The following is a 15,277-nucleotide window of genomic DNA, read 5'->3' as shown; positions in this document are numbered from 1 at the left end:
TGAAACTTGTCATCATGATTTTAGTTTTCAATTAGATTATGCCTCACATGATAGTTATTTTGTTGAGTTTGCTCCCACTACTATTCAAGAGAAGAAATTTGCTTATGTGGAGAGTAATAAAATTTCTATGCTTGTAGATCATGAAAAGAATGCTTTAGGTGCTGGTTATATTGTTGAATTCATTCATGATGCTACTGAAAATTATTATGAGGGAGGAACTTATGCTTGTAGGAATTGCAATAATATCAAGTTTCCTCTCTATGTGCTTAAAGTTTTGAAGCTATGCTTGTTTTACCTTCCTATGCAAGTTGATTCTTGTTACCATAAGTTGTTTGCTCACAAAATCCCTATGCATATGAAGTGGGTTAGAATTAAATGTGATATTCATATTCTTCATGATGCTCTCTTTATGTTTCAATTCTTATCCTTTATGTGAGCATCATTGAAATCATCATGCCTAGCAAGGGGCGTTAAACGATAGCGCTTGTTGGTAGGCAACCCAATTTTATTTTTGTTCCTTGCTTTTTTTTCCTGTTTAGTAATAAATAATTTATCTAGCCTCTGTTATGATTGAGTTTTTATGTTTTAATTAGTGTTTGTGCCAAGTAGAACCGTTGGGAAGACTTGGGGAAAGTCTTGTTGATCTTGCTGTAAAAAACAGAAACTTTAGCGCTCCCGAGAATTGCTGCCATTTTTTATTGGAGAGTGCTATTTAGTTAATTATTTTTGAAGATGATTAATAGATAAATTCTTCACGTCCAGAAATTTATTTTAGAATTTTGGGGGTTCTAGAAGTTTGTGTTAGTTACAGATTACTACAGACTGTTCTGTTTTTGACAGATTCTGTTTTCCATGTGTTGTTTACTTATTTTGATGAATCAATGGCTAGTAAAATAGTTTATAAACCATAGAGAAGTTGTAATACAGTAGGTTTAACACCAATATAGATAAATAATGAGTTCATTACAGTACCTTGAAGTGGTGGTTTGTTTTCTTTTGCTAACGGAGCTCACAAGTTTTCTGTTAAGTTTTGTATTGTGAAGTTTTCAAGTTTTGGGTAAAGATTCGATGGACTATGGAATAAGGATTGGCAAGAGCATAAGCTTGGGGATTCCCAAGGCACCCCAAGGTAATATTCAAGGACAACCAAGAGCCTAAGCTTGGGGATGCCCCGGATGTCATCCCCTCTTTCGTCTTCGTTCATCGGTAACTTTACTTGGAGCTATATTTTTATTCGCCACATGATATGTGTTTTGCTTGGAGCGTCATTTTATTTTATTTTGTTTTGCTTGATGTTTGAATAAAATACCAAGATCTTAAATTATTAAATGTTAGAGAGTCTTCACATAGTTGCACAATTATTCGACTACTCATTGATCTTCACTTATATCTTTCGGAGTAGTTTGTCATTTGCTCTAGTGCTTCACTTATATCTTTTTAGAGCACGGTGGTGGTTTTATTTTGAAGAAATAGATGAACTCTCGGGCTTCACTTATATTATTTTGAGAGTCTTTTAGAACAGCATGGTAATTTGCTTTGGTTATGAATTTAGTCCTAATATGATGGGCATCCAAGAGGAATATAATAAAAACTTTCATATAAGTGCATTGAATACTATGAGAAGTTTGATACTTGATGACTGTTTTGAGATATGAGGATGGTAATATTAGAGTCATGCTAGTGAGTAGTTGTGAATTTGAGAGATACTTGTGTTAAAGTTTGTGATTCCCATAGCATGCACATATGGTGAACCGTTATGTGATGAAGTCGGAGCATGATTTATTTATTGATTATCTTCCTTATGAGTGGCGGTCGGGGACGAGCGATGGTCTTTTCCTACCAATCTATCCCCCTAGGAGCATGCGCGTAGTACTTTGTTTCGATAACTAATAGATTTTTGCAATAAGTATGTGAGTTCTTTATGACTAATGTTGAGTCCATGGATTATACGCACTCTCACCCTTCCACCATTGCTAGCCTCTCTAGTACCGTGCAACTTTCGCCGGTACCATAAACCCACCATATACCTTCCTCAAAACAGCCACCATACCTACCTATTATGGCATTCCATAGCCATTCCGAGATATATTGCCATGCAGTTCCACCGTTTCGTTTATTATGACACGCTCCATCATTGTCATATTGCTATGCATGATCATGTAGTTGACATCGTATTTGTGGCAAAGCCACCGTTCATAATTCTTTCATACATGTCACTCATGAGTCATTGCACATCCTGGTACACCACCGGAGGCATTCATATAGAGTCATATATTGTTCTAAGTATTGAGTTTTAATTCTTGAGTTGTAAGTAAATAAAAGTGTGATGATCATCATTATTAGAGCATTGTCCCAGTGAGGAAAGGATGATGGAGACTATGATTCCCCCACAAGTCGGGATGAGACTCCGGACTAAAAAAAGAGGCCATAAAAAGAGAAAAGGACCAAATAAAAAAAGAGGCCATAAAAAAGAGAAAATGCCCAAATAAAAAATGAGAGAAAAAGAGAGAAGGGGCAATGCTACTATCCTTTTGCCACACATGTGCTTCAAAGTAGCACCATGATCTTCATGATAGAGAGTCTCCTATGTTGTCAGTTTCATATACTAGTGGGAATCTTTCATTATAGAACTTGGCTTGTATATTACAATGATGGGCTTCCTCAAAACGCCCTAGGTCTTCGTGAGCAAGTGAGTTGGATGCACACCCACTAGTTTATTTTGTTGAGCTTTCATATACTTATAGCTCTAGTGCATCCGTTGCATGGCAATCCCTACTCACTCACATTGATATCTATTGATGGATATCTCCATAGCCCATTGATACGCCTAGTTGATGTGAGACTATCTTCTCCTTTTTGTCTTCTCCACAACCACCATTCTATTCCACCTATAGTTCTATATCCATGGCTCACGCTCATATATTGCGTGAAGATTGAAAAGGTTTGAGAACATCAAAAGCATGAAACAATTGATTGGCTTGTCATCGGGGTTGTGCATGATTTAAATACATTGTGTGGTGAAGATGGAGCATAGCCAGACTATATGATTTTGTAGGGATAACTTTCTTTGGCCATGTTATTTTGAGAAGACATGATTGCTTTGTTAGTATGCTTGAAGTATTATTATTTTTATGTCAATATTAAACTTTTTTCTTGAATCTTATGGATCTGAATATTCTTGCCACAATAAAGAGAACTACATGGATAAATATGCTAGGTAGCATTCCACATCAAAAATTCTGTTTTTATCATTTACCTACTTGAGGACGAGCAAGAATTAAGCTTGGGGATGCTGATACGTCTCCAACGTATCTATAATATTTGATTGTTCCATGCTATATTATCTATTGTTTTGGATGTTTATGGGCTTTCTTATACACTTTTATATGATTTTTGGGACTAACCTATTAACCTAGAGCCCAGTGCCAGTTTCTGTTTTTTCCTTGTTTTAGAGTATCGCAGAAAAGGAAAATCAAACGGAGTCCAATTGACATGAAACTTCACGGAACTTATTTTTGGAACGGAAGCAATCCAGAGGACTTGGGGTGTATGTAAGGGAAGCAACGCAGAAGGCACGAGGCAGGGGGCGCGCCCACCCCCTAGGCATGCCCTCCACCCTCGTGGCCCCCTGACGTATTTCTTCCTCCTATATATACCAATATACCCTAAAACCATTGAGGAGCAGAATAGATCGGGAGTTCCGCCGCCATAAGCCTCTGTAGCCACCGAAAACCAATCTAGACCCGTTCCGGCACCCTGCCGGAGGGGGGGAATCCTTCTCCGGTGGCTATCTTCATCATCCCGACGCTCTCCATGACGAGGAGGGAGTAGTTCACCCTCGGGGATCTGCCTGGCTAACTTTGACTGGTCGCCGCCGGCGATCTGCCTGATTCGTTGCTGCATCTGCTTCATAGATGTCCTTTTGAGTGGTCCGGTGCTAGCTTTGGAAGATGGGAGGAGAGACGGTGGTCTTGCAATAGAGAAGAGGGAGAGGCGAGACGGTGGTTTTGGAATGGAGATGATGGAGAGGAGAGGGGGTGGTTTTGAAATGGAGAAGAGGGAGAGGCGAGACGGTGGTTTTGGAATGGAGATGGTGGAGAGGAGAGGTTCCCCTTCCTTTCGGCCGCTGACAGGTGATTCTCAGAGAAGAAACTGCAAGTTTCAGTTTCAGATAAGAAACTCCAAGTTCAGTTTCAGATAAGAAACTGCAACTTTCGGAGGCAGAGCATTTATATTAACACGGCCTTTTCAAACAGTGTTAACTTCATGCTGGAAGTTTTATTCATGGTCGAAACAGGAACTACCAGCCAGCTAACATCATGCTGATCAACATTCATGCATAGCACATCTTCATATCATGCACAGTCAAAAAGATATGATATTTTCAAGATGCCCACACAATGTCGAGTGTGCGAAAAACAGAGGAAACGAGGGACGAAGTTTTGACAAGTGTTGGACGTGGTGTGCGTAGATGACAATTGGGACCCACATGTCAATAAAGGCAGAGGCAAAAAATTTGGAGATATTTTCTCTGCACAGGCGGAATCGAACCCAGGCGGAACAGCTGTCGGGCAATGTCACTCGGCCACTAGGCTAGTTCAGTTGTTTCGTTACTAATAAGTCACTTACTCAGGTGGTCGGATCTTCTCCTACACCTTTGTGCGCTCGCCGCGACGCCGCTGTCTGCCGTTGTGAACATGTTGAACAAACGAGAGGAATCTGGAAAGGACTATACGTGGAGAGGCGGACAGTCGGGACCCACCAGGTCTATGGTTGTACGCAAGCAAGTGCCTCATCGAAAAAATACTTCCTGCTAATGCTATACTGACGTTGAGGCTCACGGGTTTGTCAACATAGTTACATTTTTTTAGGTGCTTCAACGTAGTTACTATAGGAGATAAATTCACAACGAAGCCGGGGAGCTCGCAGGTATCATTTATTATCACTGGGCAGCAAGTATCAGCTGGGTTTTGGGCTACCCCGTCTAGGCTTTCTTTTTTAACATGTGCAGTCCATGACCTCGGATGGGAGGTCCAGGCTTGTTTGGCCTATGGACCTCCCATCCGAGGTTTTATTTTTCCTAAAACATCGGCAGCTCAATTTATGTTTTTTTGAAAAAACACAGAGATTTGTTCTTTTTTATATAAGAATAGGAACGCCTAATCCAACTTATATTTTCCTTCTAACTATATCATATATATTTAAATTATTTTATATGTTATTATATATTATTGTTATTGTCATCATATATTTAACAGATACTTACATATGTAAGAAAATAATATCCCACATCTTATTAACTTATAAAAATAATTTCTTAACAATAAAATTCAGTATTTTTTTGGCAACGAAAATCATGGGAATTGTGTACAAAAGCTTGGTAAGATTTAAGGACCATTGTAATAATAAATCACTTATTATTTAAATAAATAAATATATATATATATATAACAAAATGCTCAGCCCCTGTTTATTTTCTGATAACATTGTTGTGCCCATCCTAACATTATAATTATAATAAGCTCAGTAAAATCGTAGTATTTCGAGAAGGTGTAAATAGCCTGTAATTTTTTATAAATAGGCCGCATGGACAGTACATTATTTATTCACCCAGCCCAGCTAATAGACTGTAATTCAAAAAAAAGATCAAATGGACTGTAAATTCTACCCGCAAAAAAAGACTATAAATTCTGAAAAAAATGGGTTGAATACGTGCCACATTTTTAGAGGCTGAAATGTGAGCCAATAGATCGAAGCCAATGTAAGTCGCTGTCAACTTAGTCAACAAATGATTCTGACATCGTTAGCCGTTGGATTTACATCCAACGACCGGCATCCATATTCAATCTCTCGTCTTCTTCCTCCAGCGTCGCCGGGACCACATGCTCCCGCCTCCACCCCTTCACACCTCCTGTTCTTTCTCACCGACTGCCGAACCACACAGCACCAGAACCAATTAACCCTTGTACACATCTTCGTCTGTGACTCTATTCCCGCGTTTTCCCATCTCCGGCTCGTTGCTGTCCGGGGCCTCGCCGTCGTCCACCACCTTGGATGCACTCAGCACGCACTGGTCAATGTGGTCAACGAACGACACCATCGAAAATAGACTGTGCGTGGAGAGACTGACAGCTGGGTCCACGACCGCACGCAAGGAAATGCCTTCTTATTACGCGCAAAATAATAATTCCTCCACCTGACAGCTGGGACCCACCGGAAGGGCCTATGTATTTCGCGAAAAACGTTCTCATCACTGATAGGTCAGACCCACCAGATATATCTTCGCACGCAAGGAAATGCCTCTTTATTACACACACAAAATGAATACCCCTGCTAGCTAGGACCCACAATAGTGGGAGGCTGACTTGTGGGCCAATTAAGTGGATGGGGACGGAGGGCTTTGTCAACTTAGTCAATATGAACGATTCTAGCTCCAGTGATTGTACGATGTCCATCCAACGGCTGTAGTGCTTCTTCAACCTCTGGTCTTCTTGCTCCAGCCGCCCAAAGCAGTGTCAGTCGTGCCTCGTGCTCCTGCCTCCCATGGCTGGCTGCGATGCCGTGGAGGACTCACAGCCCCCTACTACTCCCACCGCTGGCCAGGCCATCTCTCTACTCACCCACACCCCCTATTATTCTACGGCGGTGGCAGCCTCACACCGTAGCAAACTAGCGAACCCTCATACTCCTCTATGCATGGGCATCCACTGCCATGTCTTCCCCGACTCCACGTCGTCCCCTTCCTAGGCCACGCCATCGTCCACCGCCCTGGTGCTCTCGGCGCGGCGTGGTCAACACGGTCCAGGAATGACTTCCATCGGAAGAGTACTGTACGTGAAGAGGCTGACAACTGGGTCCACGGCAGCCGCAAGGAAGTGCCTCCTTATTACGCAGAAAATAATTATTCCTCCACCTGACAGCAGGGACCCACCGAACGGGCCATCATATTTGGCGAAAAAAACATTTCCCCCTGACTGCTGGGACCCACCATACGGGCCACTGTATTTCGCGAAAAAAAATGTTCCCCCGCTGTCAGCTCGGACCCACCTGAAGTGCCTCCCTATTACGCACAAAAAAATGAATACTCCCCCTGCTAGTTGGGACCCACCTTGGTGGGTGGCTGACTTGTGGGCCTGCTAAGTTGACGGGGACGAAGTGATTTGTCAACTTAGTCAATATAAACGATTCTACCTCCAGTGACCGTACGATGTCCATCCAACGGCCGTAGTGCTTCTTCAACCTCTGGTCTTCTTGCTCCAGCCGCCCAAAGCAGCGTCGGTCATGCCGCATGCTCCTGCCTCCCGTGGCCGGCTGTGCTGCCACGGAGGCCTCACCGCCCCCTACTATTCCCACTTCTGGCCAGGCCTTGCGGCGACGGCAGCCTCACACCACAGTCGAACCAGTGAACCCTCGTACCCCTCTTCGTGCGGGATTCCGCTGCCGCATCTTCCCCGGCTCCGTGTCGTCCCCTTCCTAGGCCGTGCCGTCGTCCACCGCCCTGGTGCTCTCGGCGCGCCATGGTCAACGTGGTCAAGGAACGGCTTCTATCCGACCTGGACTATACGTGGAGAGGCTGACTGCTGGGTCCACGGCCACAGCAAGGAAGTGCCTCCTTATTACGCGCAAAATAATTATTCATCCACCTGACAGCAGGGACCCACCGGACGGGCCACCGTATTTTGCGAAAAAACATTTCCCTCTGACTGCTGGGACCCACCAGCTACATCTTCGCACGCAAGGAAGTGCGTCCGGGCAAAAAAAACGATTCTCCCCCTGACTGCTGGGACCCACCAGCTACATCTTCGCACGTAAGGAAGTGCCTGACAGTCGGGACCCACCTGGTCGAAGCGTACGTAGCGTTGTCATTCTGGTCGCGAACGTGTACGTACATACTGGTCGATGTAGAGGTGCGCACGTGTCGTAGCAGAGGCGCGCACATAGCATGTACACGTATGTACAGCGGCCAGGGTGCAAAAAAGTAAGTACGGCCACGTACGTACATACGGGCGGGGTCTCGAACGCCTACTCGCACGTATGTACGGTCAGGACTCGTGTACATGGCTGGGTCGGAACAGAGAAACAGCATCGTCGTCGTGTTTATGGGAAGCCAACCGGCTAGGTCGGAATGGAATGCATCGTCGTGTTCATTGGGAGGGCTTGGACGGAACAGCCGATGAAAACGAGGTCTGGCGTACCGCAGAACGGAGGAAACGGCCTTGTGTTCGACCGGCCATGGTCGAAACGGGATCCTGTTCATCGGGAGGGGTCTGGCATACCGCAAAACGGAGGGAATGGACCTCCTACGGTCGAAACGGGGGTCCTGTTGATTGGGAGGGGTATGGCGTACCGCAAAATGGAGAAAACAGACTTGTGTTGGAGTGCTACGGTCGAAACGGGGGTCCTGTTCATCGGGAGGGGTGTGGCGTACCGCAAAACGGGACTCCACAGGATACTTTTCATCTCCACCGTCGAACCCCTCCAGCCTCCACGGGCTACTGTTCATCCACCGTCGACCTCCTTCAGCCTCCACCTGCGACTGTTCATCCAGCCTCCACCGCGCGCTACTTCACCGGCTACTGTTCAACCAGCCCTCTCCACGGGCTCCTGTTCAACCACCCCTCCACGTGCTACTGTTCATCCAGTCCTCCACCGTCTACTGTTCATCTTGCCCTCCATGGGATGGTCCTTTTCATCCAGCCCTCCACGAGGTCCTGTTCATCCAGCCCCAACCGGCTCGATCGATCGGGGTCCTGTTCATCCAGAGGCAACACCACGGGGTCCTGTTCATCCACCCCACCGGGAACTGTTCATCCAACCCTCCAGCAACGCTCACTGTTCATCCAGAGGTAGCATCGATCGACTTCAGTTAGCAGCAGTAGCGAAGGAATCGCTCGATCGGGTTCAGTTAACAGCCATCGATCGAACGATCGGGTTCAGTAACGCGTAGTATGCAGTGCAATCGCTCGGGTTCAGTTAGAGCCCAACGCCTCGCACCCACATGCGTGCGTGTATGAGAGAAACGCGCATCGCTCGGCCCCGACCACCCACCGTAACCGGGAACACCCTGATATTTTTCGCGCCCTCGCTTCTACCACAGTTTTTTCCGTCATGGACGGCCCAAAGAATGTCATGCAGTTGCGTCTCCGGCCCGCCCAGGACGAAAAGCCCATTTTCTGTCATGATTTTTTGTCATAGAAGTAGGACCCCACCACATCTATGATAATACCGTGTTTGTCACAATTATTGTCATAGAAGTGTCATAAGTATGACAAAAAAAAATTGTTCGGCCCAAAATGTCACGGATGTGTCTTTTTTTTGTAGTGTGATAGCATGTACACTTTCATACGCTACAAGAACATTATCGGTAATGAGGCGTCCGGGGACAAAAGCACTTTGTTCCTCCCCAATAACCTCATCCAGAAACAAGGCAGAAAGCAATAGGTCTGTACTGCGAAATCTTCTGTGGGTGCCTTACCTTGGGTATGAGTGTAATGGCCGTGTCATTTAGGCCCTCAGGTAACTCGCCACCATTAAGAAAATCCAGTATAGCTTGTGTAATATCTACACCGAAGATGTCCCAGTGTCGTCGGTAAAACCCGGCAGTGAAACCATCAACACCCGGTGCTTTCAATGGTGCCATGTCAAACAGCGCCCGTTTAACTTCCTCAGCTACATACTCTTTCTCTAGATGCTCATTCATGGTTTCTGTAACTTTTGGAACAACACAGTCAAGTAGCTCATGCATGGGCCTGAAGCCCTTTGTTTGATATAGTGCTTGATAGAAGCTACTGATTTCATTTTTCACGTCTAATGGATCCACGCACGTGACCCCATCCGCTCTTTGCAACTGATCAATGCGGTTAAGTCTCTTCCGATGGGCAGCTTGTGCTTGGAAATACTCTGTATTCCGGTCACCTACACGTAGCCACAACACTCTCGAGCGTTGTTTTAACCATATTTCTTCCTGTCGGAGCACTTCCCGAATAAACATGGCGACTGATGATAGGTTATTAGCAACATTTCGTCGGTTGTTGTAGGAGATTCCCGGTGGCTAAGGAGCATAATTATAGAACACACTTGAAAATGAGTACTGAAAGCGTGTGCAAACTAAGGTTCCGCAATTTGATTTTGTGGAGTTTTAAATCATGCAGTATTTTGAGCTCTCTTTTTTATCGGTATAATGTCATGGTCTATTAGTATCACGCAAATCCTAAAATGTTAGTAATCAACCATATGAGATTTACGAAGAACAAGAACTCTTTAGTTTACAAAATTATTTAAGGCTAGCCCGCGCAAATGCGTGGGACACACAGCTACTTATTGTTATATTACAGTTATACTAAGGGGCCCCGAATTTTGGTTTCGCCCCGGGCCCCCAAAATCTCAGGACCGGCCCTATCATTTACGTAGACACACTGTTGAATGAAGCTGAAAGAGAAGTATGTGTGGAAGGGCATGATCCGTTAATGAAAAACTTGTTAAACATCCGGTTAATCTTGTCAAATTTGAGGCACTATTGTACTAGACTTAGTTTGCATGCTATGTATGAAAGATTTGTGCTACTTTCGATTCAAACTTCGATGAATATAGGTCGGTTTGCATAAATTTCATTGTTTTAGTTTAAATGTGGGTCAAAATGTAAGCGACCAGCATTGGATACCGGCTTCTTGCATTCATCTCCGTGGACTGATCTCATCCTGTCCACGGACAGTTGCGCGAGGAAATTTGTGGATTGCCGTTAGAGATGCCCTTACCGTTCTAGACCTACGTCGATTCACATCTCCTTATACTGCCTGCAAGTTGCGACTGGCACTGGAGAAGCAAGCATGAGCAGCAGCTACGGCATGCACCGTGTTATGACGCGAAAAAAAGGAGAGAAGACCTTCTCGCGCCATCGGTCAGTCGCATTGTCGTCATCGAAATTGGAATGGCGGCAAAGTGTCCTTGAACGGATGCGCACCACGAACACGATATCTTTTTTTTTTTTTGCGGGGTAGGAACACGATATCTTTACCCGCATGGCACGCGCGGTTCGCTATCTAAAAAAGAAGAAGACGTATCTTTTATCTCCAAAATGGCATCCAGATCCAGGCATGCAGGCACCACGAGCGGTGCCGGCCGGCCTTTTGCTACGTTGGGACCGGACGACGAGAGGGTTCGAGACTTTTGATTTTGATTTGAAACGTACAGTACGTGCTTTGCATGGTCGCGGCGTGCTGGACAGAGCAGAAAGACACTGGTGGCGGTGCGAGCCAGCGAGGGGCGCACACGGCCGGCCTCGCCGCTGGCCCTCGCCATCATTGCTTCTTCTCCGTGAGTCCTTGGCGGCCGTCCATACGCGACGACATGTCAGGCAGTACCGTTCGTTCACCCATGCCGTACGTACGTCCACCGCTCGATCCGGTGCTTGGCAAGTTGGCAACGTGCGAGAATAAGTTCCACCAGCCGCTCGTCGGGCATGTGTACATGCTGAATCGATCGTCGACAGAGACCAGCACCACTAATCGATCATCGGGTGGCCGTCCCGTCCCCGTCACCCCCCAACACCCCAACAGCGCAACTTGTTGCCCGCCGTGCATGCATGCCCGCGTGCTCGCGTGTGAACCTCACGACCGGCCGATCAATGCAACTTGGAGCCGAGTTCCGTCCCGTTTCGCGTCCGAAATGATGTCGCATCCGAACAAACCAAGTACTTCAACAGTCCCTAGCACCTCCGACATCGACATGGTCACCACACGGCCATTATTCACCGGCGAGTTCCGTTGGCATACTCGGAGAAAGCCTCTTTTTCAGGATCTGGCTAGCCCGGGTGCGTGCTCTGCTTCCACAGTCGCATGTCATGTGGATGGTCCTGTCGATCTGAGCCATGTGTGTTTGTGGGCACGGACGCACTGCTTATTAGCTGGGGCGCGCGCTCCTGTGCGCCCGGTGCGTGCATCCTGTCGAACGCGCGTGCCACACACCTGCTGGCCCGCTTGATTTTCAACGGCAGTGGTACGTACACCATGCGTACTTCCGTTCCGTGGCCATGTCGTCTTTTTCTTAAATGCTCATAGATGAAACTTCACGCATGGTTGGTATAGGACGTACGGCTGAAGATTGAGGCTTCGGCGTGGCAGTGCTAATCAAACCTATATTTCCAACTTCATGCATGCCCCGATCTACTTATGTCAACCACCCATCCTCGGCCCCTCTCTTTCGTTTATGTCATCCAATGATCAATGATCATGGATCATGGGAAATATGGGCGTCTCGTGCAAGATGCATAGATCGCAAACAGTGTTGTTCATTATATCAGGGCTCCGGCATGCGCTAGGTTTTTTTTTTGGGGGGGGGGGGGGGGGGGGGGGGGGGGGGGGGTTATATGTGGGGCCTCGTGGGTACTCGTCATGTAGATCACATTTCTAAAAAGCAGGTTTGCGTGGTACTCGCTCCATCCGAAAAAACTTGTCCTAAACTTGTTCCTCAAATAGATGTATCTACCACTAACTTGGTGTTAGATACATCCATTTGATGGACAAGCTTTTTCGGACGAAGGAAGTATTCAAAAAATCAAATGTTGGCAATACCAAGACTTGTTAAATATTGGCAACTTTATATGAGATAGATAAAACAACTCGGTAACCAACCAATTAGTAGACAATATTTGACACAATGCCAAACATTGTCAATGTCAATTTTTCGGACCAAACCAACTTTGCTCCAAGTCTTACATAATTTAGTAAGGCAGCCATATCTGCTAGATTATGCGTCGCACGGTTGGCGGAGTGTCTACCCCAAACCACGCAAAAATCCTCCTGAGAGGCAAGCAGCTCTTTGATCTCTTCGATGAGAGAGGGCCATGTCGGGATCTTACCAGCTCTGACCTCGACAAATCTTGCATCACACCCTGGTTCTCCGTCTCTATGACGGTCTTCCAGGCGTCCACCTCCAATGCAAGCAATAAAATAAACAAAGAGACGGGTCAAAATATTGACAACAACAAACCAAAATCCGTAAGTCCACATTATAGAATGCAACGCATGCCCACCGACTAGAGTTTCATGTAACATGGTTGAGATTTTTTGAATTATTATCCCACGGTTCTAGCCGCTCAATTCAGAGGTACAGCAGATCACCCGGCCCCACTTGTCGGCTATACCCATACCAGTTGACAGGTGGGCCTCAACGCAAGTTATAGAATGGTCCTCGTGTCAGCTATACCAATTCCTCACAAGCTGCATCCGCTTGCCATCATCAGAGGGAAAATGTTGGCAGAGCAGTAATAAACCGGCATTGAATCCGTGCGCCAAACGTCTGCCAATTGGTTCATACGGCCGGAAATGGAACCGCCATTACTGCTCCCTCGGCCCTCCCAACCGGAAAGCCTACCACAAAAGGTCTCAGCTAATCGGAAAAGTTTCAGCGCGATATCGCCTCTGTACCGCAGGGTCCTATCCTAGCTAGCTAGGCCAAGCCGCAGCGGCTGCTCGGTCATTCTCCTTCACAGGTCGGGATCACACAAACCATCAATTCCCCATTGCCATGCAACGGCTTCAATTCCGCCGGGCAGCTACGTGCTACGAGTAGGTATCACTCTAGCTACCACAGTAGCTCACGGCTGATAAACTATTATTAGGGCCTTCCTACAGCGATCCGTCTTATCAGCCTGACACCATTGCCGGCCCTGTTGTGCTAATTTGTCGCACCCACAAGAGCTGAGCACCTTTGATTACCTAGCTTGCTATACTAACTCGGGATTGCTAGTTTTGGCTCTGCGCTATTATAGAAATAATGCACCATACCCGGTGGACGGTGCAGTAGCAGCGCGCAGGGGTATCTTCTGCTTCTGTGGATCATGGAAATGGCAGGGACAGAATTTCCAAGTGCGGCGAGTGAGGCCAGGCCAGGCACCGGCGTGTATATCAAGGAAGGGAGGAAGGTGACACTGCTGGCTATAACTATATGCTTTCCCGATCTCTGTTGCTTGCGAATGCAGACACGCCCGCGCAGCACCACTGTTTACAGAGAGCAACGCAACACAAACATGGCAACGGGGCCAGGGCCAGAGGCTTCTTGGAGCCGTGCGGCAGTGAGAGAGAGGCCCGGATCTGCATGCATAGAGGGCCCATTGCTTGCTTGCTTGCTTCAAGGAAAAGGTGTGATCAATTCGGAGATAGGAGTAATCCTCTACACTAGCGAGGAGATATACTAGGTGCAATAAAAGTGTAGGGGGGTCATCTTGGGGCGGGGACTGCTCCGTTTGTAGCCAGGCAGGCGCGGTTAATCAAGCATGCATGCATGCGTAAAGTAGCCGGCCATGCATCCCGACAAGACTCCGAAACAGAACAGAGATGCCGCGCGCCTACTAGGTGAGTACTTCCACGCAACGGCTGTTTAGTCTAGGTAATAAAATTTACAACGGCAGCATCCGTGAGCCAAAAACGTCGAAATGCATATACGGTATACCCTCAGAAAAACACTCGCTCCCTCCGCTCACTTTGATAAGTTGTTTCAAATAAGTGAAACTGAGTTGTGTTTGCACAATGTCTAAAACGTCTATAAAGCCTTAAAAAAGTGAAACGAGGGTACCCTGCAAAAAAAAGTGAACCGAGGGAGTACAAAAATTTGAAAACAAATTTAAATTATTTGGAGTAAAGAAGTCTTCTGCCTCCTGTAATTGGTCTCATGCCGTGAGCAAAGTTCTTTGACGTCTCCGAGCCTTCTTCCAGGAGCTTGCAGAATCCATGACTGAAAATTGTCGATTACAAATCACCTCCGCGGATAAGAAAACATTAGGAGAAAAGGCATGTATAACATCTCATGTGAGGCCAGACGGAGCCAAAGAACATAACTCTCACATAATCCATTACGAGATTGAAACTGTTCAGCCTTCGTTGGTCGAAATTGGACGCATATTTGCACCGTCTGCTTCACAAGACGGTGTGAACGAGGCAAGCCTACAAAAGCATCATCTCAACGAGTACGAGGAAGGGAGAACTATTACATGAAGACGGCCATATCACTGGTTCACCACCGACAACGGAGAACCAAAACCAAATCTAAAACCATCACACTACCAACACTGATTTGAAACAGCAATGTCCTCGCCCCCTCCAAGAGAGACCCCCTGATCTTATCGGGAGCGGAGGTATATCAGCGCTGCTGCCCTACCTCCTAGGGTTTCGCCAGAGGAAAGGAAGCTGAAAACACTTCATCAATAGGAGATGGACCTGACCTGAATCCCAAGTGCTAGGAGGCCATCATCCTCTTACAAAGCTAGTGCGGCTCATTCGTT

The sequence above is a fragment of the Triticum urartu genome, chromosome 6 (genome assembly GCF_003073215.2).
Source record: "Triticum urartu cultivar G1812 chromosome 6, Tu2.1, whole genome shotgun sequence".
Classification (NCBI taxonomy): domain Eukaryota; kingdom Viridiplantae; phylum Streptophyta; class Magnoliopsida; order Poales; family Poaceae; genus Triticum; species Triticum urartu.
The sequence above is the reverse complement of the archived record's forward strand: the minus strand, read 5'-3'. Positions refer to the sequence as shown.